The sequence below is a fragment of the Fopius arisanus genome, unplaced genomic scaffold, assembly GCF_000806365.1.
Source record: "Fopius arisanus strain USDA-PBARC FA_bdor unplaced genomic scaffold, ASM80636v1 scaffold00091, whole genome shotgun sequence".
Lineage (NCBI taxonomy): Eukaryota > Metazoa > Arthropoda > Insecta > Hymenoptera > Braconidae > Fopius > Fopius arisanus.
In genome coordinates, this window is record NW_011887830.1 from 380,119 (window position 1) to 404,881 (window position 24,763).

The window sequence follows — 24,763 nt, forward strand, 5'->3', positions numbered from 1 at the left end:
GCTCGTCCGAAGAGATCAAAGGTAGTACCAGAGTAAAAATTATACTACCTATTTGATCTCCTCGGAAGAGCCAGCTCATATAATTTCAATCGATCATCACTTACAGGTAAGTTCGATCGATCATACAAATTACATAAATAAATCTTCATTTAGTATTTTCAATAATATATCATTTTTATCTTGGAATTTTAACTCTTTATTTAAAGTCTTCAATGATGTTAGACAATTTGAAAAGAAAATAATAATGGAAAATTTTCTAAATGATAAGTTTTAATGGAATCTCCACTTTGAATTTTCGTAATTTTTTTTTTTTATTTCAGATATGTAAGAGTAATATCACTGGTGCTCAGAAATTATCAGATATTTTCGGATTCTTCTGCAGAATTTAACCCACTCTATTTCTATTCTTACCGGCACATTACCGTTCCATTATTCATAAATATCTGTCAAAAAAATTAGCTGGAGGGACTCATTGTTCAATCAAGTTGAGGATAACCTACTTTTTCGTCTATCTCACAGAGACTTCAACGTCAAATGCGTTGGAAGATGAAGAACATTTGAAAAGCTGGTAGTGAATATCAATCGGAAATTTCAAAGAAATATCCGATGAAACTGTTTGACAGCCTCAAATACTCTGATTGATTGAAATTCCAGTGAGAGAAATAATCAACGAAATTTATTTAAAAAATACAGTTCAACCTGGCAAGCGAGAAATTGTTCAACATTCCGCGATTCTCATCCATCCAAAAATAGACAAAAAAAGTCTATTCTTTGGTGAAAGGCGCGTTAGAAAAAACGCATTAAAAAAATCAAATCAGTCAATCTCGATATTGACATGTATCTGAAGTTAAAATTGAATAAAAATCAGTGCAGGTTTTAATCCTATTAAAGCTCATTACTTGATCATTAATTGCTCATTAATGAAGCTTTTGTTGACCTTGAGTTCACATGGCCACATAAAATAAAAATATCCAAAAAAAATGGAATACCATATAATGTCGTATTCACGTATAGATCTGTTATGTCCCAGATTTTGGTCAATTGCGTTATTGTTGAATAAATGAATATCCAGCATTGTCAAGGTGACACTTGCCAGCATAACTGGATAATGCTACCCAAGTAATGACATCCAATCAATTATGTATTTAAGAAGTAGTCTGGGTATCCAAGAGACAGCCCCAGCCGCAAATCGAGGTCCGCCGTGTGTCATTCGTAATAATTTTAATCAGCCAGATGACATAATTAAAGTAATAAACTCTCATATTAAAATACCTATAAACTATTGATGGGATTTATCCGATTTAGCCTAGAACCAATAATAAATATAAGTACCTCCCACACAGGGTATAACAGGTCATATAAAATTATTAGCCGCAAATCGAGGTCCGGCGTGTGTTATTCTTAATAATTTTAATCAGCCAGATGACATAATTAAATTAATAAACTCTCACATTAAAATACCTATAAACTATTGATGGGATTTATCCGATTTAGCCTAGAACCAACAATAAATATAAGTACCTCCCACACAGGGTATAACAGGTCATATAAAATTATTAGCATATATATTTATTGCTGCGGGTATTGTTTGAAAACAGGGTTGGTCGGTCTATCGATATATCGAATTCTCGCTATTTGTATATCACTAGAAATGTATACGAGAGGACTCATGAATATTCCGAGGATGAAGTTGGCCGAGAGCCGATAGGGTGGGGGAGACTGAGCATAGTTGGGGGCTATTGATGGCGCTTGTGTGTAGGGGAAGATTCAGTAGCCGGTGGTGACAGTGACGTTCCTCCCTCACTTCACCATCAGCACGTATATAAAAGCGTAAAGCGCGCGTTGGTACGCGATCTGTGGTGGGGTTACGGAGGGTCCTTGTCCGGTGGTGGATTCGAGGGTGAGTGGTAGTCGCCGGTGATACCTCAGTCCGCGACTTGCTATCAGAGGAAACGTCTACGCCGCATTCCCACCGGGGGATAATTAATTATCATATTAGTCAGTGGAATTACCATCCAGCTTTTTTTTTTTTCACTTTCACATATTCAAGACTTTAGTGAAAGATTGCTGTTGCAGTTGTTATTCGATAGTGGACTATTCCTTTGGGAATCATTTCGATATATCGAGATAACGGTTTTCAGACAGTTGGAAATGATCGGAGGATATTGATTGAATAACTCAATCAAAGTGAACTACTGAAGTAGAATTTATATGGATATTTCGGTGGTGACTACTGTGAAATTATAGACTTCTGGTGATCTTTTTTTTTTTATACTCGATTTTTCGGTTTTTATGGGCAGAGGTATTTGAAAAAATTTCGATTGTTTCGGGTTTTCACTCCGTTGTTTTCACATCGGGCAGATCGAGTTTGATATTTCGTGTTTGATTCGTCAACAGTCGCACGTTAATTGAAAAATTGAATATTTCATATTTCTGTTATCACAAAAATCGAAAAAATAGATAATATTCCATTATTTTCGGAGAAATTGTTGCGCTTTTGGTCACGTGGTGATAAAATTGTTCGGAGTGAAGTTCAAGGTATCAAGGTAACTACTAAGAGAGAGATAGAGAATAGGGAAATGGGGATAGAGGGAGAGGTGTTAAGCTACGCGGAATTTCCGGTTGTGGAAAGTTTGTTGAAGTTGTTGAGCCCCTACTCAACTTTCGCTTGTGTCGATGGGATAATTGCGTAAAGTTAACGGACTTCATTCATAACCTTATCCCCTTTTCGCTATATATGGCTTTTATAAATATTGGACCTAGTCGATGAGACAGAAGAAATCATTATTCTTACTGTGGATTTATTTTTTGTGTTCATTCGATTTGGTGGAGGGAGACCAATACAACACTCGGAGAGCCGACGCTTGATACTATTAAGGGTAATGTACCATCAATTTTATTTCCCACGGGCAGAAAAAAAAAATTCCCCTTTTTATTATCATCACACGAATTAAAAATGTAGTATTCCAATTAAAATTTGAGAACCAATGAAATTTTAGTGAAATTCAAAGTGTTTTCCATAAGTTATGAATAAATAATAAAGGGACTATCGGATATGGGAGACATAAATAAATATTTAATGCCGTGGATTGAAGTGATTGTTTTTTATTGTTTAAAAGTTCGTTTGGGAATAAAAATCCAACGCAATAATCCAACGGGTATAATTTTTTATTATATATTTATAGAGTCAGTGAATATTTTACGAGATTTTGATGATATTTAGGTGATAATTTAAATCGATTATTATAATTTTAATTTTAGATTATTCTAGGGGTATTTTTACTGTCATATTGTCAATTTGGGCAACAACAATATGTAAGATTAATTTAAAAATGACGGATAGGGTGGAATCGAGCGATAATACGGAATGGGAAAGCATCAAGTTAATTAATTCTAATAATAAGTAATTCTAATTCTAATAATAAGCAATTCTAATTCTAATAATAAGCAATTCTAATTCTAATAATAAGCAATTGTAATTCTAATGCTAAATAAAATTCTAATAATAAACAATTCTAATTCTAATAATAAATAAAATTTTAATAATAGCAAGTTAATTAATTCTAATGCAAATATTTCGATAATTAATATCAAGCGGAGTAATTAGAATCGAATCGAGACGCAATACCGATAGTCTTTTTAGAAAGTTTTGTTATCTTACGAGTTAGCAACAAATACATGCGTTTTGTACGTTGTGAGTAGTACAGGCCAACGCTGTGTCTGGCGTCAAAGTTCATGAATGAACAACCACTTCCAGTCTACTCACCCGGAGTTGGAGCTAATGGGCATCCTTTTTCATGCATAAATAGTTTACATGTATCCCGAACCGCCGACGGTTACCAGTAATTGTCGTAATTCATACAGAAAATTCCGATAGTAATTTAAATCTGTTTTCTTCATTGGGAAGTTGAAGAAACACATTTGTCCTGGGTGAAGGGACTTATGCATCTTAAATTCTATTTCGGCCTTATTCTTGATTAATTTTATTTTGAGAATGGCGTTGAGAATAATATTAAGAGAATTTGACATTTTTTTTAGAAATAAATCTTGAAAATTCAAAAAATGTCAGAAATTTAGAAAATTGTGAAAATTTGAGGATCAACGCGGAAATCGATGGAGGCTGCAAATTATTGAATCAATTTTGTCTGAGGGGCGAGGCGCAGAAAATTTTGAAAATTCAAAGAATGTCACAAATTTAGAAAATTTGAGAATCTGGAGGGTGAAATTTTGCCCGAGGGGCGAGGCGCGGAAAATTTTGAAAATTGAAAAAAAATTTAAAATTCGAAAAATCACAGAAGTTTGGACATTATTGCGTAAACCGAGGGAGAATGGAAATTATTGCACGAGTTCGGTATGGGGGCGGGCGGCGGAAAATTTGGAAAATTGAAAAAAATTTTAAAATTCGAAAAATCACAGAAGTTTGGACATTATTGCGTAAACCGAGGGAGAATGGAAATTATTGCACGAGATTGGTATAGAGGCGGGCGGCGGAAACATTTGAAAAATTTAGAAAATGTTAAAAATTCAGAAAATCGTGAAAATTTGCCTTATACAATTCTCATCATCCCCTTTCAACTTAAAAAATATATATTCACCTTAAAAAATATATAAAACTAATAATTATCCTTCTACAGGATAAAATTTAATTCCGAATATTTTCTTTTGAACTTGAACTACTGATCGTTTTGCGCTTCTCGTCGTAATCGTAAATCGTTTCCTAAGATTCAATTTTCAGTAATTTTTTTCCGTACGAATGTGACGCAAGTGGCAAAAGTGATGAGTGCCTCAGATAACAACGAAAATGTGATTAAATTCAAAGTGAGCTATCGACGTATACGAATGTCAATATCAGTTTTCGAAAGGACTATATTTTCTCGAAATCAATACCGTCATTCCGCTTGAATTTAGCCGACAACTCCATATGTGAAGGAGACCATCCGCGAATAAGCCTTTTCTTTCGTAATACTGTATTACATCGTTCCATCGAATTCAATCGTAAATCCTCGAGTAATATCCGCTCGAGAGGTCCGCGTGTATACGTGAAGTACATTCTATACGTACGAAGAATTCTTGGCAATATGAAGTATATTCAAAGAGAATTGCACGTGTCTATAAAACAGGAGAATATTTTTTCCCTCCACGAATACTATTATTCCGAAAATAAGAGTTTTTCATAGTCTTGAATAACACTGTTTAATTCCGTTTGTTGTTATAAATTTTCACAGTCTAATTAATTTATTTCAATTACATACTACTATGATTGCCACGAGAGACAAGCGTGTGATCTTCAATGAAATTCTTCAAGTGCATTATCTTCAATCTCAATTACAGTTGGTTTTTGGTACTCACTTTGAAATAGTACATTTTGTCACTAGGCCGTTAGGAAGTTTTCTGGTAATTGTGAGTTTGACCGCCACATGGAGGTGGCGCTGTTGCCGGTCCCATGGACAATGAATATTGTTACAGCTAAAAAAAAAGCTGGATACAAATTATAAAAAAAGAGGTGAATGATTCAGGCAGTCTTGCATGGATTTCTCGATCATCGAGACCCCAGGATTGGCCTTCACCTGGAGAGCAACTACCTCTCACTGATACACAATAATCGGTATACCATTGTTGCCCTTCTATAGCTATTCAATTCAATTATGATTGATTGGACATTACTTACCCATTCATTGCGTCAACAAAAACCTGAAGGAGCCAGAGTCGGGGTCATAGGTATCACGAGTGAATAAAGCACCCATTCAAGGCTGTCATGCGGTGTAAATGATTAACAATCTCTTCAACACACTTAGGGGTAGTCAAGGCTAATTGTTTTCTCAGCTGTCACTGCTGCCTCGACAGCATTCGATTTCAGATGTGCTTGAATCATATTGGGTTGATATAACATTAAATATGAGAAAATTGAATTTGGGAGAGTCCAATGCAAAATAAATTAGACGAGACCTACTGCGCACTCCCGTGCGCCGAATTTGAATTTGGCGGTTCGACTTGACCAATGAGGAACTAGTCCTACGTGTTTCGAGATATTTCGACTCGGGCGAACTTCATTTTTATGTTTATACTTTCATAATAAGGGTAATAAGGAAAATCAAAACCTGAAGAAAAATATTTTTGATTATTTTTCCGACCCCAATATCGACCAATAGAATTGCACAATTCGAAAAAATAATCCCTCGAATACCATACAGGCTTCAAAATTGTCTCGCATTTCCCTCAAGGTTCCCTGCAGATAAATCAAATCATCAAGTTTTTCAGAAAAAATCGCTCGATTTTTTAGCCTAAAAAAAATTCTTCAGTTGTTTACAGCGAACCTTTCAGGAAATGCCCGATAATTTTGAAGCTCTTGTGGTATTATAAGTGAATATTTATCGAATACAAATTGAAGTGCTCATTATTTATATGCTCATTATTTATATGAATCCATGGGACCTTTAGTATTTGTCATCAGTGAATATATAATATGAAGCGGAGTGTATGCCTTACTCAGTTCTGTGACCTGAATTTACTTTTATCCTGAATATGATGAAATGGAAAAATCTTGAAGCAAAAGAAACCGATTGGAGGGAGCAGGCAACTTCATTAGTAGTCGAGTGGGGTGACCAGGCCGATGCAGGGAACGGGAATGATAAATTTAGTGATGTTTTCCTGGGAAATCTAATTTCTCTCTTGAGTACATTGACATAAGTTTAAAGGGTAACTTGAGGTAGGAAGGAAAACCACTCGGGATGGTAGTAGGTAGTTGTACAAGACGAGTGAAAGTACGAATTGAGAGGCAGAATCATGGAAGTGCGAAAAATAGAGAAGAGGATGCAGACGACGTCAATATTTAAGGAGAAAATTTCATTTGAGTTGAAATGCTCCCATCAGACGGACTAAAATATAAATTATGAGTTCCACGCAGAATCTGATGATCTAATAAAATAATCAGTAAGACTGAATAATTTCCCTTGCTGTTACCTTAATACCGATTTTTATTTCTTAAAGTAGATCAGATTTTTAAATTAGGTTCTGTTGGATTTCGGGGTTTTCCCTCGGGTTCAAAATTCACTCTTCTAAAGTTTTTATATTTCCGGACTTAGAAAATATTTATTTCTTTGTTACTGTGGGACCTTTCCTTTATGTTATAATGGAAAAAAAAAGAAAAAGTCCCAGAGAATACCTCTGGTGACCAGAGAGGGTCAAGAAAGAAAAGTCCAAGGGTTAAGGATGAAAGGAAAAATTATATTGCCCTCTGGAGAGGAGTTTCACGTGGGCCTCACCAGTAATGTTTAGTTAGTTCGTTGTAAGTCCTCGTTCAGTAAAGTACCTCTTGACTGTCTAGAGTCTTATAATTTTTAATAATAATTCTCAGTCTTAAAATTCTCCAAGTGTTTATTTATTTCGATTTCCATAATCCAATAGATTCGATTAGAGTATCGATCAAGGATAATAATAATAATAATAATAATAATAATAATAATAATATCGGATAAGTTTTCACCTTGGGCCACCGATTCCTCAACCATCCCTCCATGCCCTTCTGTCTCCGAAGGCTCACAGACGAAGAGGCATACACGATGAGCTCAGGAAGAAAAAGGAAGGAGTGAATATTACTGACAGTCTTCACTCGTGATTCGACTGCTCGAGAGGTGAAATCGTGGGATAATTAAAGGAAGGAAAGACAGGAAATTAATTGGGAGGAAAGGGCGGATGAGAGAGGATAGAAGAAAAAAGCCGCGAGTTTCCACGTGATAAATAGCTTTTAAATCCACTGAAAAACGCCAATTGCCTTTGAATCGACACGAATTGCCCTCGGATCGACTGAAAAACGAAAGGGCCCTTACGTTCCTTCGAGCCCTAAGGATTACCCGCGGCACTTTTGCAGAAGGGCAGTCCCTTTTGCTCTGTTACCGACATTAAAGGCATGTCTTGATGATTGATCTCGACGACCGCAAGACTGCTGGTACAAAGAAAGAAAGCATAGAAAGCATTTAAAAGTGATCATGCGACTATCCTTGCTGCGGACGGGGACCGACGGGGACCGACAGGTCCTAAAGGGCTACTATCACGGAGAGGTGATGCCTGTGGATTGCAATTCCAGTTCCACAAGAAAAATCCGAAATCCTGGACTGAAAGGACAGAAAGAACAGAAAGGACAGAAAGAACAGAAAGGACAGAAAGGATCGGGACAAGGAAATACGCATCTTCTCTGATAGCAAGCATGCGCTGAGGATTCTGCTGAAGCATGAGCGCTGCTCTCGACTAGTGACCGACTGCACTGAGCTGATGGGAGAATCGCTGTTCACAAGAAGCTAGAAGTGGTGTGGAAAGATGAAGCTTTGCTCTGTGATGAGCTTATTACTGGATATCAGTGTGGATTGATTGCCTCGTAGCTGGCAAGGGTAGGCAATGATCTAGGGGTTATTGCCCTTATCTTTGGGTCATTGCCCTGATCTGAGGGTCATTGCCCTGATCTCGGGGTCATTGCCCTGGTCATTGTAATGACCCCCAAATCATTGCCCTGACCATTGCAATGACCTGGAGGTCATTGACCTTTGCGTACGCTTACCAGATCGACAAAGAATGGATTAACAGAGGAAGATCGGCACCATCTGACCAAAAGAAGCCGTGGCCTTCCCTACACGCACTTTCCTCTGGCTAACTTATAACTAAACTTCACAGGCTATCAGTTTTATAAGATAAAAAATTTGGTACCATCGGGACTCGAACCCGCGTCACTTGGACTTCTATCGGTAATGTAGTCGTTCATTACTCGACGAATAAACCGGTGGTTCTTTTCAGTCCGATGACTTTTTTGAGTTTTTACAGGACAGCTAATCCCCGGTTTTTCGTTAGTTGTGAGAATCATTTACTTGCAGACATAAAAATTACAATGACGAATTCAAACAGACATGATATACGCAGACAGTGAATGAAAAAGGGAACTAATTTTCCTGGTAGAGAGACATAAATGAGAGTCAAAGAGAAGAAAAGGAAAAAATAGAAATTGTATGAGAGATGGAAAGAGACAAATGTTGAGAGATGGAAGTTATGTTATTTGCATTGGTATTCTCCTGGAGTTTAAAAGAGTGAGGACGAGGGTGGAGTAGTCTGTGAAGATCCGATCCGGTACTCCATGAATTTAAATAGCCGTTGGATTCGTTGAGGCGTGGATGGACCGTTCCATTGCAATTGCGTTATTCGCTCGTGAAAATGTCGAGAAAATTTTTTCTTCTTTTTATGTTCATTCTCTGGATCTTTCCTCGAGGAAAGATAATTACTAGAGGGAAGCGAAAATGAGGAGACGAGAGTCTCCCATTTCCAATTTGACGGGGTGGGTGATTAACAAAGGGAGCGTGGGAGGTATAAGGTAATTTATGGAGTTGTGGAAAAGTATGGAGTGGTTTATTTTTTCTTAGCATTCAAGCCAGCTTAATGATGTTTATTGTGACCCGCCAGGGTTTTTGTTTGGAGGTAATTTTCTCGTAGGAGCTTCAGCAAATTGGCGTATCCACATTATCGTCTTCCAGATTGGGTACGCGCTGAGAAAAATCCATTAAAAATTTATAGAAAAAGACGGTAAAATAACCTGGGACGCGAGGCAAGTGATGTTCAATAAAAAGTGAGTTGGAACAGAAATTGTATGTGCCGTCACGTGAATTCTACAGTCTCTTCCATAAAAATCCCTCGCTAGTCTGATGACTTTTCGTTATGCTTACAAGTCCTTCTGCTATTTTCCCGGAGGTATTGAAAAATTTTATGGAAAAAACCGTAAAAGTGACAAACAAAGTTTATAAACATTGTTTTGTGTTTATGAATTTTTTTATTCGGTGGCATAATAAGTCGAGCGGATAAATTCCGTGGCTTTCGGAAAATCATTCCATAAATTGAATTGTGAATTGCTTTGTAACCTTTACTGATTATTTTTCTCACTCGGATTTTCGCCAATCAGGACGCAGTATTTGAGGCTGTCAAACACAATTCCATCGGTTATTTATCAAACTCGGATGTCAACCAATCAGAGCGCAGTATTTGACGCTGAATTTCATCGGAAATTTGAAGAAAATCTTACCTACGGTAAAATAACCCATTTTATTTCATGTATAATAGTAAATAAAAAAGGAAAGGTACACTAAAAGTTGATCCACAGAAATCCATGCCAAAGGACAAGATGGTGAAAAAAAAATAAAATAAAGAAAATAAATAAAAAAAATAAATAAAAATACCAAATAAATCGATTTCAATTATTTGAAACATTCAATGACAGAGTAACAAACTTCTCAGTAGAAAAGATTTCCAAGCGGTAGTATTTCGTCTCTTCAATAAAGACTACGGTATATTCAAAAGTAAAAATTTTTTTAAATCTCGAATTCAACGAATAACTGACGGAATTTATTAAATCATCTTCATGAAGAGTATGGAGATAATTTCTGTTGGTTACATACTTCGAAAAATGGTACCCCTACCGTAAGCACATTTGTAATTACAATAGAAACTTTAGTAACGTCAGAATAGCGGCAATAGTCCACTTATTTTTTTTCAATCCCAGAATAACAACACAAATACTGAAAGAGCCCATCATATGAGACGCACTCATAACCGGTGAATTGCTAGAATATAATGGAGAGTACTCTAATTTTTTGTCGACGTTTGACGGGTCAGAGTGGAAAACATGGGAAAGAAAGAGAGAATGCAGAGGCCATTGTAAAAAGATACAAAAGAGGGGAGCCAACACAAGTGTCGTGTGTCTGTTCAAACACACTTGCCTGTATATTCTTCATCTTTTTTCAACTTGAAACGTCCTCTTGAGCTGTCGCATGGGCCTAAGAGAGTGCGACGAAGCCGAGGGTGAAGAGGAGGAAAGTGGAAACAGAACGAGAGGTGAAGGGGAGCTGAGTCAGGGAAAGCACTTCTACTACGGTACATAATATATTGGGATATGCTGGAAGTCAACTTCTACACCCTTGTTACGACCTTTGAATTAAAACTTTCACTACCATTTTTCGACATGTGTTTTCGGGATGTTACTCCAGTGTTTTCTTCCAATTTGTCTCATTGAATATCTTATAAAGGAGATATTAACAGAAATTTTTAGTAGCGTGCGGAAAGTGAGTACTTTCCGCCCATGGGTGGATAGATTTCCCTAGGGCGGAAAGCAGTCACTTTTCTCCCACTTTACAGACGACAAAACACGAAGTTTCCTTTGCTGGCATGTTGAAAAATAGCATCTGCAACCTTGGGTGGGAAAACACTGACTTTCCGCCCTTGATGCGTAATATACTATTACATTGACTGCATTGATCAAGTGTTTGCGCGAATGTTCGTCATTCAAACCTGTACGGAGATAATTATTTAGTAAAAATTACGGGACTTTCAGTTCGCGTACTGATTACGGAATCGACTCGAATAATTTGAGGAACGCTATCGTAATTTTTCACAGATAATTCAGATATAAATTACGAAATGCCGCAGAAAAATTTCGTGACTTCAGATAAAAATTACGTGACAGTTATGTAAAATTTCCTACAACCACATTTCGCTCCGGAATTACCGAAAAGACACGTGATTTTTATTGAATATTTCTCTCCATGTGCATCTACTCGATTCAACTGCATATTCAATTGCGAAAAATATTCGAATATTTGGGTACAGATCCTCCATCGTTGTCAGAAGACTACTCGACAAAGATCTTTGACATTCTGAAGAAAAGAAAAATTACCAATTTATAATCGGTTACCGACGCGTTCGAGAGCGGTTTAATGCGAAACGTGTCTTGAAATTTGAAGGACTGTTACTATTGAGTTTCCGAGTTGGAATTTTTCGTCTGGGGTTACAGCGAGTCCCTGGACAACTCTCCTCCAGCAAAGACGTGCCTTCCTCGTACTAATAAAGAATACCTTGGAAAGTATTTCAGGGCTTTTCAACCTTTATTTTTCCAGACTGGCGCCTGACAAATGCCATTTTCTGAACGCTACGCGTCCCCAATCCCCTCTATCAAGATCGGTGCCTGAAAAAAACCATTTTCTGGATGCAACCTCTAATTTTACGGACTGCATTATGTACTAGGTCTGCTTCTTCCCGCGGTTGATTGATTTTTTAATAGTATGGTTGTGATGGCTGTGGATAAATCCACGGGATTCACTGAACTTTACTTTACTGAACGAAGACTTACAACGAACTAAGTAAACATTACTAGTGAGGCCCACGTTAAACTCCTCTCCAGAGGACAATATAATTTCTCCTTCCACCCTTAATCCTTGGATTTTCCTTTCTTGACGCTCTCTGGTTACCAGATGTATTTTGGGAAAAATCTTCAATGAGAAAGTCCCTCCGGGACTCCCTTTTTTTGTTATAAAATAAAGGAAAAGTCCCACAGCATCAAAGAAGTAAATTTTTCCTTAATCCGGAAATATAAAAACTTTAGAAGAGAATTTTGAACCCGGGGGAATCCCGAAGTCCAACAGCTATAATGATACATGTGATATATAAAACAGAATATGTTGGGGAGACTAAATAGAGATATTTCCATTTCGCTTCATTCTTGGTCGATATTTCATGATAAATTGATGAATGCGTCTTGTCAAAAGCATTATTTTTAAGGTTAAAGATATTGTTGCCATTCGAGAAAAACGTAAAAGCGTAGAATGTGGAACTCTAGATTTGATCAGCATTGCGTTGCCCCTTTCGAAACACTCAACTTTTCTTCCAATTATGTTGTCCCTTCCTTCCATCAAAAGTTATTCAGCCATACTCTTTCAAATGAGACATTCTGTATACTCTAATTGACTCGAAGATTGTCAAGTTTTTAGATGGGGGATGAAATGGTTTCCGTACTTTTGTGAGGGAACCGGAAAGGGCGAGGTAAGTTGACGATGGTAAAAACTTCGACCAACGTTCCTCTTTTTCTTGGAAACTACCATCACAAAGAAAAAATTTGTCTTGTTTGATTTTATACTGCTTCCACTCGAATGAAAATCATGATCACTTCAGATTCTTTTGTCTGTAATAAAAATCACGTCGATATCGAGAGTACTTAAAAAAATTGTGTTGATTAATTATTCGGCTACTCGAAGGAACGAGTTCTTACTCATTTCCAAAACAATATTGAAATAAATTATGAGGCCGAGAAATTTCTGACGTCTGACGTCCGAAAAATGTGGAATGCTATAAAAACTTCCCCTCTTCTATATAAAAAATGATTGCCGTATGAAGGATGGCGGTACTCGATATATACAAGAAAAGTGAAATGAAATGAAGAAATGGTTAGGACCCGGATAGCTCAGTTGGGAGAGCATCCGATGAATTGAAAACCATGGTAAAAAAAAAAGACAGCATCCGATGCGTAATCGGACGGTCGCGGGTTCAAATCCCGTCTGGACTATCCATTTTTTCAGTAATTTTTCTTGTAAAAATCATATCGAGAATTATCCGGTACCCCTTCCTACCTAATCCAAATCCTATCCAATGACTCCTTTCACCTCACAAAAATGTTTGATGACTGGAAATTATGCACGAGAGTTGGGCGAAAATTAGCACGCGAATTTCAAAGTCACCGTGGGTGACTTTTTCAAACCAACTGTCACCTCATCAGACTAGCCGTCAATTGGTTCGTTCTCAGTCTCAGTTAAGACTAAAAGATATAGACTTTCCTTTCCCGTGCAGTCACCAGAATTCTGGGCTGCAGTCTCCAAGAGAAAATACGACTGATGCGATCGTTTCCACCGCTTTCAGCCGCTCATTTTGTTCCTCTCACTCCGTTTGTCAACAAATTGCAATGACAGATGAAAAGAACTTCAATATGTGATTTAACACAATGTGGATTGGAAAAAATTAAGAGGGTTGAAAGAATGGTTGAAACAGAAGTGACTACAAGGATGAGGCGTCAAGTGGAAGCACTTGCGTTGGTGCCTCAGGCGGCATTCTCGAGGATGATGAATCTTTTCATACTTTCGGAGATGGTGTTGATGAGTTGCAAGTGCATATACATTTCGCATATATCCTATTTTCCGTGCGGTTGAATTTTCCTTGAAATCCACTCTGATTAATTGCATACAGACATTCATTGATGGCAAACAATTCCAATCAGATCATCTCCATCTGAAAAATCGTCCAACTGTTCACAAAAACTTTATCAAACAATTTTTTTCCCTTTTGCGAATCATCAGATAAGTTGTCGTACTATATTTTTTAATAAATTGTCAAGGTACTTTGACATTTGCTGTCTTCATGACCCCAAATGACCCGGGGGTGGCAAATATCCCGCCACCACCCCCTCCTTCACTCTAAATAATCTTTTACAGGGAAACTATGAGTCCTGGTGCATTCTCTTCGTGTTATACTTGGGTCATCAAGATTTCGCTTAATCTCCGGAATCTTCTACTCCGTGCAGTCATATTTTCTCTCTATTTCGTGTACACAATCGGAAACAGAGAAAGAACGAAAAAAAAATTTGAAGAAAAATGAAATTACAAGCGCAGACATCGAATGGAAAGCGGTAAAAACGGTGGGCTGAAGAGCCGGGGAAGAGTATCAAAGTCCGAGGATCCACAGGAGCGTAGAAGGATGTGACTTATAATAGGATTGCCGTGGGACTCAAATCGCATTCAGTTGCAATTGAATTTGCGGTTGGTAACATGAAATGACCGACTTTCTCTCTGCAACCGTTTCGATACGCTTTCATCGACACAATTTAAAAAATAACTCACAGAATTCCTGAATTATGACTTGTATTGTTATACCGAGTAATTGAATGTCATCATCTGTGACTTCACCAGAAATACCAGCTTCTAAGATTTCCAGCTGTCTTGGATGTGAAGAGCTTTTCAAAGTAACGAGATCTCCTCTGTTAAACGCATCAAAATCAGTTTCCAGGAAACGCCCTTTATCTCATAAAGCATAAATTATCATTACGAAATAATGGAGACTTGATTATTTATAATAGATTCGCTCGAGATGGAATGCATCCAATACTAGAAAAATGGTTCCTCCTGAAATGTCTAGTAGATATAGTCCGAATGGGTAAGACGAGTGGGTCAGACGCAGGACTCAGAGAAAAATATGAATTTATATACGGATAGCAAAGAAAACTAGTTCAAATTTCAAAGAGGATGATAAATTGATTTTTTTTATCTCTTAGAAAATTTTTGCGTTAATTGAGGCCTTCATAAAATAAAAATTGTAAAATATAAACTGTACCTTATTTTTTATGATACGTCTATTCATTAATAAAATAATGATTTATTAAGAACAATACGTCATAATAGTAGAGGTATTTAAAAAAATATGAACGGTGTCAAAATAATTATTACTGTAATCTTGAATTGCATAAACGAGGCCACGGGGTTAATTCATTCTCTATTAATTCTTCACTCCATAATTATTTATTATTTTTATATGAGGTATTATCCTGACAAAATAATAACAAAAAAAATGTGATAAATCTCGGTATAAAAAGTCGAACTTCATTCAGAAAAAAAAACTTATCCTGATAAAAAAAAAGGATTAAAAAAAATGGAAAAAGAGAAATTTTTCGCCTCTCACCAAAGCCTTTTATATACATTCAAGTCGTTCGTCTGCTATCGCCGCGCTGAATTAAATTTTTTAACGAGCTTCTCCATCTCGTCCTTCTCCACTTTACCAAACCCTTGAGAGCTTAAAAAGGGTGACAGGTGAATGAGAGATACGTAGAGAAACGAGAAGTCGTCGGGTAAACATCTGCACATCGTCGTAATTAAATTCAATTCGGACCCCACGGACAAAATAAAATAAACCGCGAGAGGGAGACAGGGATAAGGATTACATTTGATGCATCGGAGGTTAGCTATAAAGGTAGTTGATACCTGAAGAAGATACAAAGATATGGTAAGAAGTTGACGAAGAATGAGTTTTTACTTCTAACTGAATTTTCGTTCTCATCTACCACTGAAATTACTTCAAAGATGCCATCTTTGTTTAAATTTTATCTTAGCATAAAATATATTAAAATTTGGAATCAATTTCGTGTTGCGGGAGCTACTCGAATGGTTATAAAAAAATAATGAAAAAAAAGAGGAAAAATTATTGAAGGGCGCTGAAGAGCGATATTGTTTAAAAGGGATCTACCAAGTTTACAAAAAAATAATAAAAATTACGCGGCTTACCATTGCTCTCCAGAAGATTGAGTGACAGCTAGATGCAATAGTCAGCTACTTATTTTTTATTATTTGTTAGTAAACTTGGTAAATCCCTTTTAAATAATATCGATCTTTAGCGCCCATCAATAATTTTTCCTCTTTATTTTTCATTATTTTTTCATGTCCATTCAAGTGCTTCCCGCGACCCAAAATTGATCCCAAATTTTAATGTATTTTAGGTTAAGATAAAATTTAAACAAAAGTCAACGTTCGATAGATAGTCCACCCGGGCCTTAATTTCAATTATTATTTGCAATTATTTACAATTATTCCCTCATTACTTCTCCCACAATCCATATGAAATAATTATAGAAAGGATAAAGGGTATGACATTTTTCTTAAGAAGAAATCGTTCTCTTTTCTCGTCATTCTCGTGAAATAAATAGAGTATTTCTCATTTACGATGTATGGGTGATTCCACGGAAATAGTAATTATCACGAAATCCCTCTCTTCATCATCATTACAAGATAATATCTTCTACTAAAGGAGCAAGTCAGTGCTGAATGGCCAGATATTCCCTTGAACATTCTGGAGATGAATACCCTTTCTGAATATCTGATTTACCAGTCGTTCGATAGTCAAGAGTATTTACGCCAGGCCACATGTTTCATATTTATTTCATTCAAATTTGATAATTTTCTGCTAGAAATGTTTTAAAACGAACTGTCAATATCAGTACTGTGATTCTTTAAAAATTCGCTCCAGATGCCTGATCGATTGTACGATCTTCCGTCAGGTCGTCCATTATATTTTGTTCTGAAATATCGAAGAAATCTGAATTTTCATCGAGACATTCTTCTTTCTTCAATCACCCCCTCCGATCATGATTTTCTTTCAAGTTCTTTCATTATCAGTTAAGCTTTTTCAATTTTGATACAGTTAATTGCAATCAGCTGGCTGCTATACTTCCTTCATTCCATTTACTTTTGATTTCTTTAACTACTTGCCGTGCACTTGCTCTTAAAGTTAAGTTTATCTCACTCTGTATCGAAAAATACTTACTGTTCACCGATTAGTTGACAATTCGTTTCCCTCAGGATTAGTTTTCGGTACTCTGGATAATTCAATAAATTTCGCTCGAGTCGCGAATACAAATAGAATAAATATTGGGTATCGTTACACTTTCTTCGTCACTTTTACTCTAGTCTAAATTGGGTTGGGCATCTAAAATTGTCATGTTAATGAACTAATTACGACGCCATCGATAAATAAAATGCGTAATTAAAATCCTATTGAATCTCTGGGGGTAAAAACAGATCGTAGAATTTATGTGATGATTTCTTCGCTTGCAGATTACGTGAAATGTTCCGTAATTTTTCTGGAATATTTCTCTCCGTATGGAGGATCATTATTGAAAAAATTTTTTTGTTGTCTTGGCCTGCCAGTCTTCCTTTCAATTTATACACAAGACAATTTTCTAAGAGTATTTTCTCCAATAATCGTAGAATCCTCAGTGGATCTTACGATTTTTCATAAATTCATATTTCACAGAGAGTATTAAAATGGAATTTTCAAAACCACTCATCCTTTTGATAACAACGTCTGTCTGCTATTCAAGATGGAAAACTCTACAGGAGGATTATGTGTGGAAGTCTGCTTCAATGGAAAGGATTATTCCGCATTGGAATACGTATGTGTGCTGCACAAATTTGGAGAGTACCTAGATGGTGAGGAGACAGGCGACTAGTAGTCGAACAGAGGAAGGAAATGCATAAAACCTGATTGGATCAATATAAAACGTTATTAATTACTCGGAATTGACTTGGATCTTAATTCGTTCCGATTCTGCGCAGCTCTACTCCGTTCTTGATTGGACTCCGTCCGCCGAAAAATCTGCGGAACCCATCAAAGTACCAGCTTGCTTACCTAACCTGTTAAACGGTTAGTTTTGCTATTGCTTCCTTCTGGCGTAATTCACATAAACTAAAACAATGGGACAGTTCACTGGCTCAACTGAATTTTACCTAGCCGTCCGACTGCTGACTGCGAGTGAAGGGTCTGGGCTATCCATTTTTTCAGTAATTTTTCTTGCAAAAATTATATCGAGAATTATCTTGTTCTCCTTCCTACCTAATACAAAATCAATTCAAGTCTAAAGTCAATTCAGTTCAAATGTACATGGGGCTAATGATCCCGATTACGGGGTCAAGAAGAATATAATTGTAATCATATTATATATTATATAATTGCAATCATAACACATAATTTCTATCATACATTATTACCCATGTCCATATTTACGATAGTTCATTCCTAGACTTGATCTATGAATTAATCCCAAATATCGGAATTACAATATAGTTTATATTATAATAAATATTCTTAGTTTATTTGTTTCCGGATTCAGAGTCACTTCGTCGACATTTCCCCGATCCATCGAAATATTTAATCTATCGAATTGTTCAATACTGATGGAGAAAAATAGGGATTTGGCTGGACGAAGGCAACAGCATTCACTCGAAATTTTTTTAGAGGATCAAAACTGGCAATCCACTGGATGACATTGTAATGCAAGGTCTACAGAAATCCCCACTAGAAATCTCATGTCCGGCGACAGTCGTGTAGCGAATAGGCAGACTGACGAGTCCCTTAAGTTCGGAGGTGGGGACGTGAATCCGGATGGGGATTAGGTGGAGTGGGGGAGTCAGGGTCTGGACTATTCATTTTTTCAGTAATTTTTTTTCTAAAAATTATATCGAGAATTATCCTGTTTTCTTTCCTACCTAATCAATTCAAATCGAAATTGAATTCAGTTCAAATGTGGCTAATGGCCTCGATTACGGGGTCAACTGTTCGGGTGAGCGCGTCCAGCGGACAGTCAAAATTTCTACTAGGTTACTCTCACACTCGTAAGCTGCAAGGTTTCCATAATACGTGACAGCCAGTCTCTCAGTCCAACTTGAGAACTTTAAAGATTTCTTGTAACCTGCATGAGTAGGCTTTTTGCAACAAAAATTATTCGCCTCGTACTGACGTCAGCAAAACCTTTATTTCTCTCAATAACATCATTAAATTAACTGGCAACGATGCATCAATGTGAATTTTTCTTACGAATTGAAGAACTGTTCAAACTCATCCAGTGTCCACCTCTCTGAATGTCCAATGCATCATCGCGTGAGGGGAATCGTTCCCCCACTCTGACATTGCCTCCCCTCAGCGTTCTCTTTTCATTTTTATCCACTCTCTCTCCTATGCGCGACAAATCTGCGCAGTAATATTAACTAGCTGACGAACTCTTCTGTGTCGAACGAAAAACGTAAATGAAAGGTATTGAACAATGAGAATATGGACCGTTTGGGTGGTCAGTAGAATAAAAAAATGGTTGACAATGGAAAAATTAAAAACCAGAAAAGCTTAAGGGTGTTTTGCATGTATTGGCGGAGATATAAAAATTGTTCAAAATTTTGACGTAAGATTTCTGAAACGATCGCAGATTTTTATAAAATTTAAGATTGACTCACAACACCGTTCTGTGGTTATTAATTATTAAAGTTTTCAATTAATACAGCCTCTTATAGAGGAAATAAAAATTTCTGTAAATATTGTCAAAATATAAAGTTTTGTTGAAATTTTGAAAATTTACTGAAGCAGGTATGAAACGATGGTAAAAATTGCATGACGATTGACTAAAATTTTTTTTTATTAATTTGTTTAAACAATATAATATTCATTCATAAAATCAAGTGCAATGTAATAATTTCCTTCGGTTATTACTTCTCGTGCTCAAAAAATCGTGGGAGGATGGAGTGCCGGATAACAGTAATCTCTGCAAATGATTGCCTGCGGCGCACAAATTAATAATTTCAATGATATCCGCAATGACTACAGAAAGCATATCGGTAATTTCAGTCATTAATGCATTTGGATCATCCACTGAGAAAAAAAACCGATTGAAACTGTATGTTCATAATTTTAATTTTCAATGAACTTGCTTTCATTAGTAATCAACCTGATATTTGAATCAATCGTTCCACGAAATTGCCGATTCACGGCATTAAATGTCGGTTTGTTATCGACTTGAATTAATCGATTCCCGTTTAATACTCGATTATTGCTCAATGATGAATTTTTATCTTAAAAATTCACCAGAGAAATGAGGATGCGACGATTTTATATTTTCAATTCGGAAAATACAGCGGAAAAAACTAGGAGATACTTTCAGTTAATCTTCAACATTGAATTAATATTTATAGAAATAAAAATAAATTTTATAGAAATACTTTTTTTAATAATGTCAGCGATTCATCCTGAAGCTTGCGACGACCGCTAATGCATGGCGTTCAATTTCGGATATTGAATCATTTAACATTTTGCAATTGAGTACAATTTCACCAGACAGTAATAGACCAGATGAATTGTAGTAAATTATCGTTAAAATTCATTGAAACGCGTCCATTGGTAACCATCAATTTCAACAATAAACCGGTCAGTATTTCGACTATGTACCAAGTTTAATAGTTACCGAAGAAAATGCATCCTTCGACTATGGAAATACCTAAGCAGCAAAACGTGATGATTATCCGCAATTTCTCAGCGAATTTCTGTTTTCTAGCGGAAAACTTTCGTATCACTATTTTCTGAATAAACTAATAATAATGAACAAAGACATCAGATTAAAAAAAAATCATCAAAATAATAATAATAATAATGAACAAAGACATCAAATTAAGAAAAAATCATCAAAATAATAATAATAATGAACAAAGACATCAAATTAAAAAAAAATCATCAAAATAATAATAATGAACAAAGACATCAAATTTTATATTGGATAAAGAAATGAAATCAGTTCATCATCAGTCTTTATATATAATATATCCATGAATCACCTAGATGTTGTGATTCATCTTGAGCTCAGCTACAGCTACAGCTCTTCTTTAATCAAGCAGATGCAGGTTTGACTCACATTAGGGTAACAAAAAAATTCGTCAACCATACTCAAGTGTGTGGATTCTTTCATGAAGACGTTATCACCTCAAGTCATATCAAACTTAACTAAAGGGACAAAAAGATTCAATCAATCGTGATCCCTTGATCGACGGTATTTCTTTGTTCCTGTATTTTCATGCTGTGTGCACGTATAGGCGATTAGCTGTATAAAAACACTGGATAACTCTCACATGAGATGAAGCTTGATGAACAGCTAGAGCAAGTGTTGTCGGGGGACTTGTCCGAAGGAATAACGCTGGAATATCTCCAAAATTCCCAGGGCTAACTGAAATTAATTAAACAGTCGTTGTAAGTAACCATTAAACAATGATGAAATGAAGAATTATAATCGAAAATACGGGAAATTTGTATGAATACGAGTAACTCATGAATGCGGGTCGTTTTGGAAGCAACTACCAACCGCTGTTCGACCATTGAAATAATTACGCTCCGTCCTCGTGAATTTCGAGGTACGCCACGGTTATACGTAGCTGCATTCCCACACCTCTGATGCATTACTGCGAGAGCCGGAGGGTTTGGCAAGGGTAGGGTTTCGTTGGTTGGGCACTGTAGTCGATGCCCAACGCCCACGGTTAGCACAGCTCACTAAAACGAAGTGCGTTTCACACAAGTGCCAGCGTTAATTGCACCTCACCCCCTTTTCTCGACACCACCATACCCTGAACAGCTTGGTTTACCTCTCCTTTTTTTTCTATGATGCTTCACTAACCTCATGACCCGTACTAATTTTATGTCATTTTAATGAGGAGCTGGAGACGGCAATGGATTGTGACTAATTATAATTACTGGAATTTTCTATTAATTGGATTTTCAATCATTGAAATATGGGTGCAAGTGAATAAATAATCTTTAAGAAGCCGTTTAATGTTTCGATAAATTATTCTTTATTAACACGAGGAAGTCACGTCTTAAATAGAGAAGATATGAAGAGACTGAGACTGACCATAAAGGCAAAAATTCTAAATGAAAAACAAGAATAGTTTCAACTGATTAACATTAAAGTTTAATTAATGATTAAACCGTTCTAGAAAATGAAAAATTAAAGGATTGTAAACTAGCCCCTTTTCTGTGACTATTTTCCCAGTATGTCATAAATCTTTATCGAGTAGTTTTTCTACAACAATGGAGGATGTACTCAAATATTCCACCACCAACTATTTTAAAAAGTGGTTCGAACCATCGGCGGAGGTCCAAATATTTATTAATTAAAATTGATTATACCCGTAAACCTCTACTTGTACGAAAAAATAAATTGAAGAAAAATTACTTGACAATTGTAAAAAATGTAGGGTGAAAATAGGCTGTTCGTGAAAAATGGGACTGACATGAATTTTTGAGATTGATAAGGGACAACACTGAGAAAAAAAATTATTTTTGCCAAGAATATTTTCTTCCTACTAGTAAATCTGGGGATCACTGTGTAAATACTCCCATGAGACTTACTAATGCCAAATATATTTTCTTGTGGTTAATAAATATTCTTGGCTAAATAAAATTTTTTTCTCAGTGAAGGACTGATCGTTATAATAGATCTAGATATAATAGATCGCTTATAATTGAGGAGCAACTCATTAAGAGCTCATGATATGAATGAATGAGACTGGAATATAGTGGCCCGACGGTCGAGATTGTAGGGACAAAGCTGATGGGTGCAAATGTATTTGGATATCGTTTTGCGATAGATCGTACAGTCTCTCCTCGGTAAACCGCAATTTCCATATCAGGCATGCTGATGGCTTAATACTAATGAATGCGCCCCTATAGAGGCGCGTTGTGGCCGCATGAATGTGGTAACTCGGATGCTTCTGAATTACGCTGTACCTTCTCTTTCCTCGTCACCAACTGTTTAAAAATTACCTTGCAACCTCCTCCTCATCTAATCATCTAAGGTTAATCAAGCGACAGAGTAGATGATTAAAGTAACGCAATGGTAGATATGGGGTTTCAAATCATCTCGTTTCAATTCATCTCGTTTCAAATCGCAGAATCTTGGATTTCTCTAAAAAACGGTTTTAACCATTCATCGCGTAAACACAAAATGATAACCAAATTAATATCTTTATGGATCGTCTTATATGGATTTAGCATTTTCTATGCGGAGAGAAATATTTTGTTGAAATTATGGAATTTTCTTTCTTTCTTTGGGATTACGGAATCGATTCGAAAAATTGAAGTGATGGTATTCGTAATTTTTTATAGACTAGCATAAGGGCACACGGAAAAAATGATTGAATTAATGAAATTTATACTAAAATATATTACTTTATGGATCCTTTATGGATTATTTATTTACGGAGATGATAAATGCGCCATTGTAAATCGCAGTTAAATTTCAAATTCAAATATCTAATTGTAAATATAATACATATTTTTTTTTATTTATGAAAATTGCAGTTTAAATCTATAAATTGCAATTATTGATCTGCTTCAATTGAATAGCAATATCACTTTCTATCTCATCACAGATAATTCAGATAAATTATAAATATAATATTTATTTTTTTTTATTTATGAAAATTGCAGTTTAAATCTATAAATTGCAGTTATTGATCTGCTTCAATTAAATAGCAATATTACTTTCTATCTCGTCACAGATAATTCAGATAAATTATAAATATAATAAATATTTTTTTTAATTTATAAAAATTGCAGTTTAAATCTATAAATTGCAATTATTGATCTGCTTCAATTGAATAGCAATCTTACTTTCTATCTCGTCCCAGATAATTCAGATAAAAATAACGGAACGCCAAAAAAAAATTCCATGACTATCGATAAAAATTACATGACAATCCGAAATTAGGGAAGCGCCCCATCATTTTCATTGAATATTTCTCCCCATGAACCTGTCACCGTCAATCGCAAACTAAAATGAGTTTCACGGGTTGAAAATTATTTGAAAAAATCGGAAAAAAAAAAAAGCTAGAACCGCTCGATAGCCCGAACTAATCCAAAAAAAAAAAAATAATTTTCACAATCTCGATGATATCGTACAGCGGTTGTAGTTTATTTCCGGATGGTCACATCTACGCGACAGAGTAATGACAACGAGCGTTCCCGCCGCTTCATGCTCGACCTAGCATGTATTTGGCCATTGGCCATCCATACTGGGCAATACATGTCTCTTGGGCCATGTTTCTGTGCACAGGAAGCAACCAGAAGGAAAGGGGGGATACGGGTAGTGGGGTTGAAATACGTACTAGAAATGATGATGTGACCCTGCTGATATCGGTATATATGTGCACTTTTGCGTGTACCATGTGTGTGTGTTTGTCTTGACTCATGAATACATGCGGAAACACAGATACAACGGGACGATGGTAATAGGTATGCGCACTAATAAGGATAACCCGTCGGATAAGGGGTTATGGTAGTTTGGGGTCGAGAGTCAATTCGGGTTGTTATGTATTGCATCTGGGGTGATATTCAGATATCTGGCACTTAGATATTCCAGGGTACCTCTTATGCTTGAGTTATTTATTAAGGTGGTTGTCGCGCGACAGTCTCTGTAAAAAGTTTATCCGCTGTAAAACGGGCCAGTTTAGAACACAATCTTTTAGCGGTATATAGTCTCACTTGATTGATTGCATTGTGCATGGATAGCTAATGCTAATGCTAAAGCATAACTATATATTTTCCATATTAACTATTTTCAATT

The 24,763-nt window shown here is 36.2% G+C and overlaps 1 protein-coding gene across 1 annotated transcript in view; it reads left to right on the forward strand.

Annotated features, from left to right (window-relative positions):
• The first annotated feature begins 2,831 nt into the window (after window positions 1–2,831).
• Dscam3 (Down syndrome cell adhesion molecule 3) overlaps window positions 2,832–24,763 on the forward strand; it is a 53,536-nt gene continuing 31,604 nt past the window's right edge. The window contains exon 1 of the mRNA XM_011311650.1: window positions 2,832–2,879. The gene's annotated coding sequence lies outside the window, so the exon portion shown is untranslated. The remainder of the gene's footprint in view (window positions 2,880–24,763) is intronic.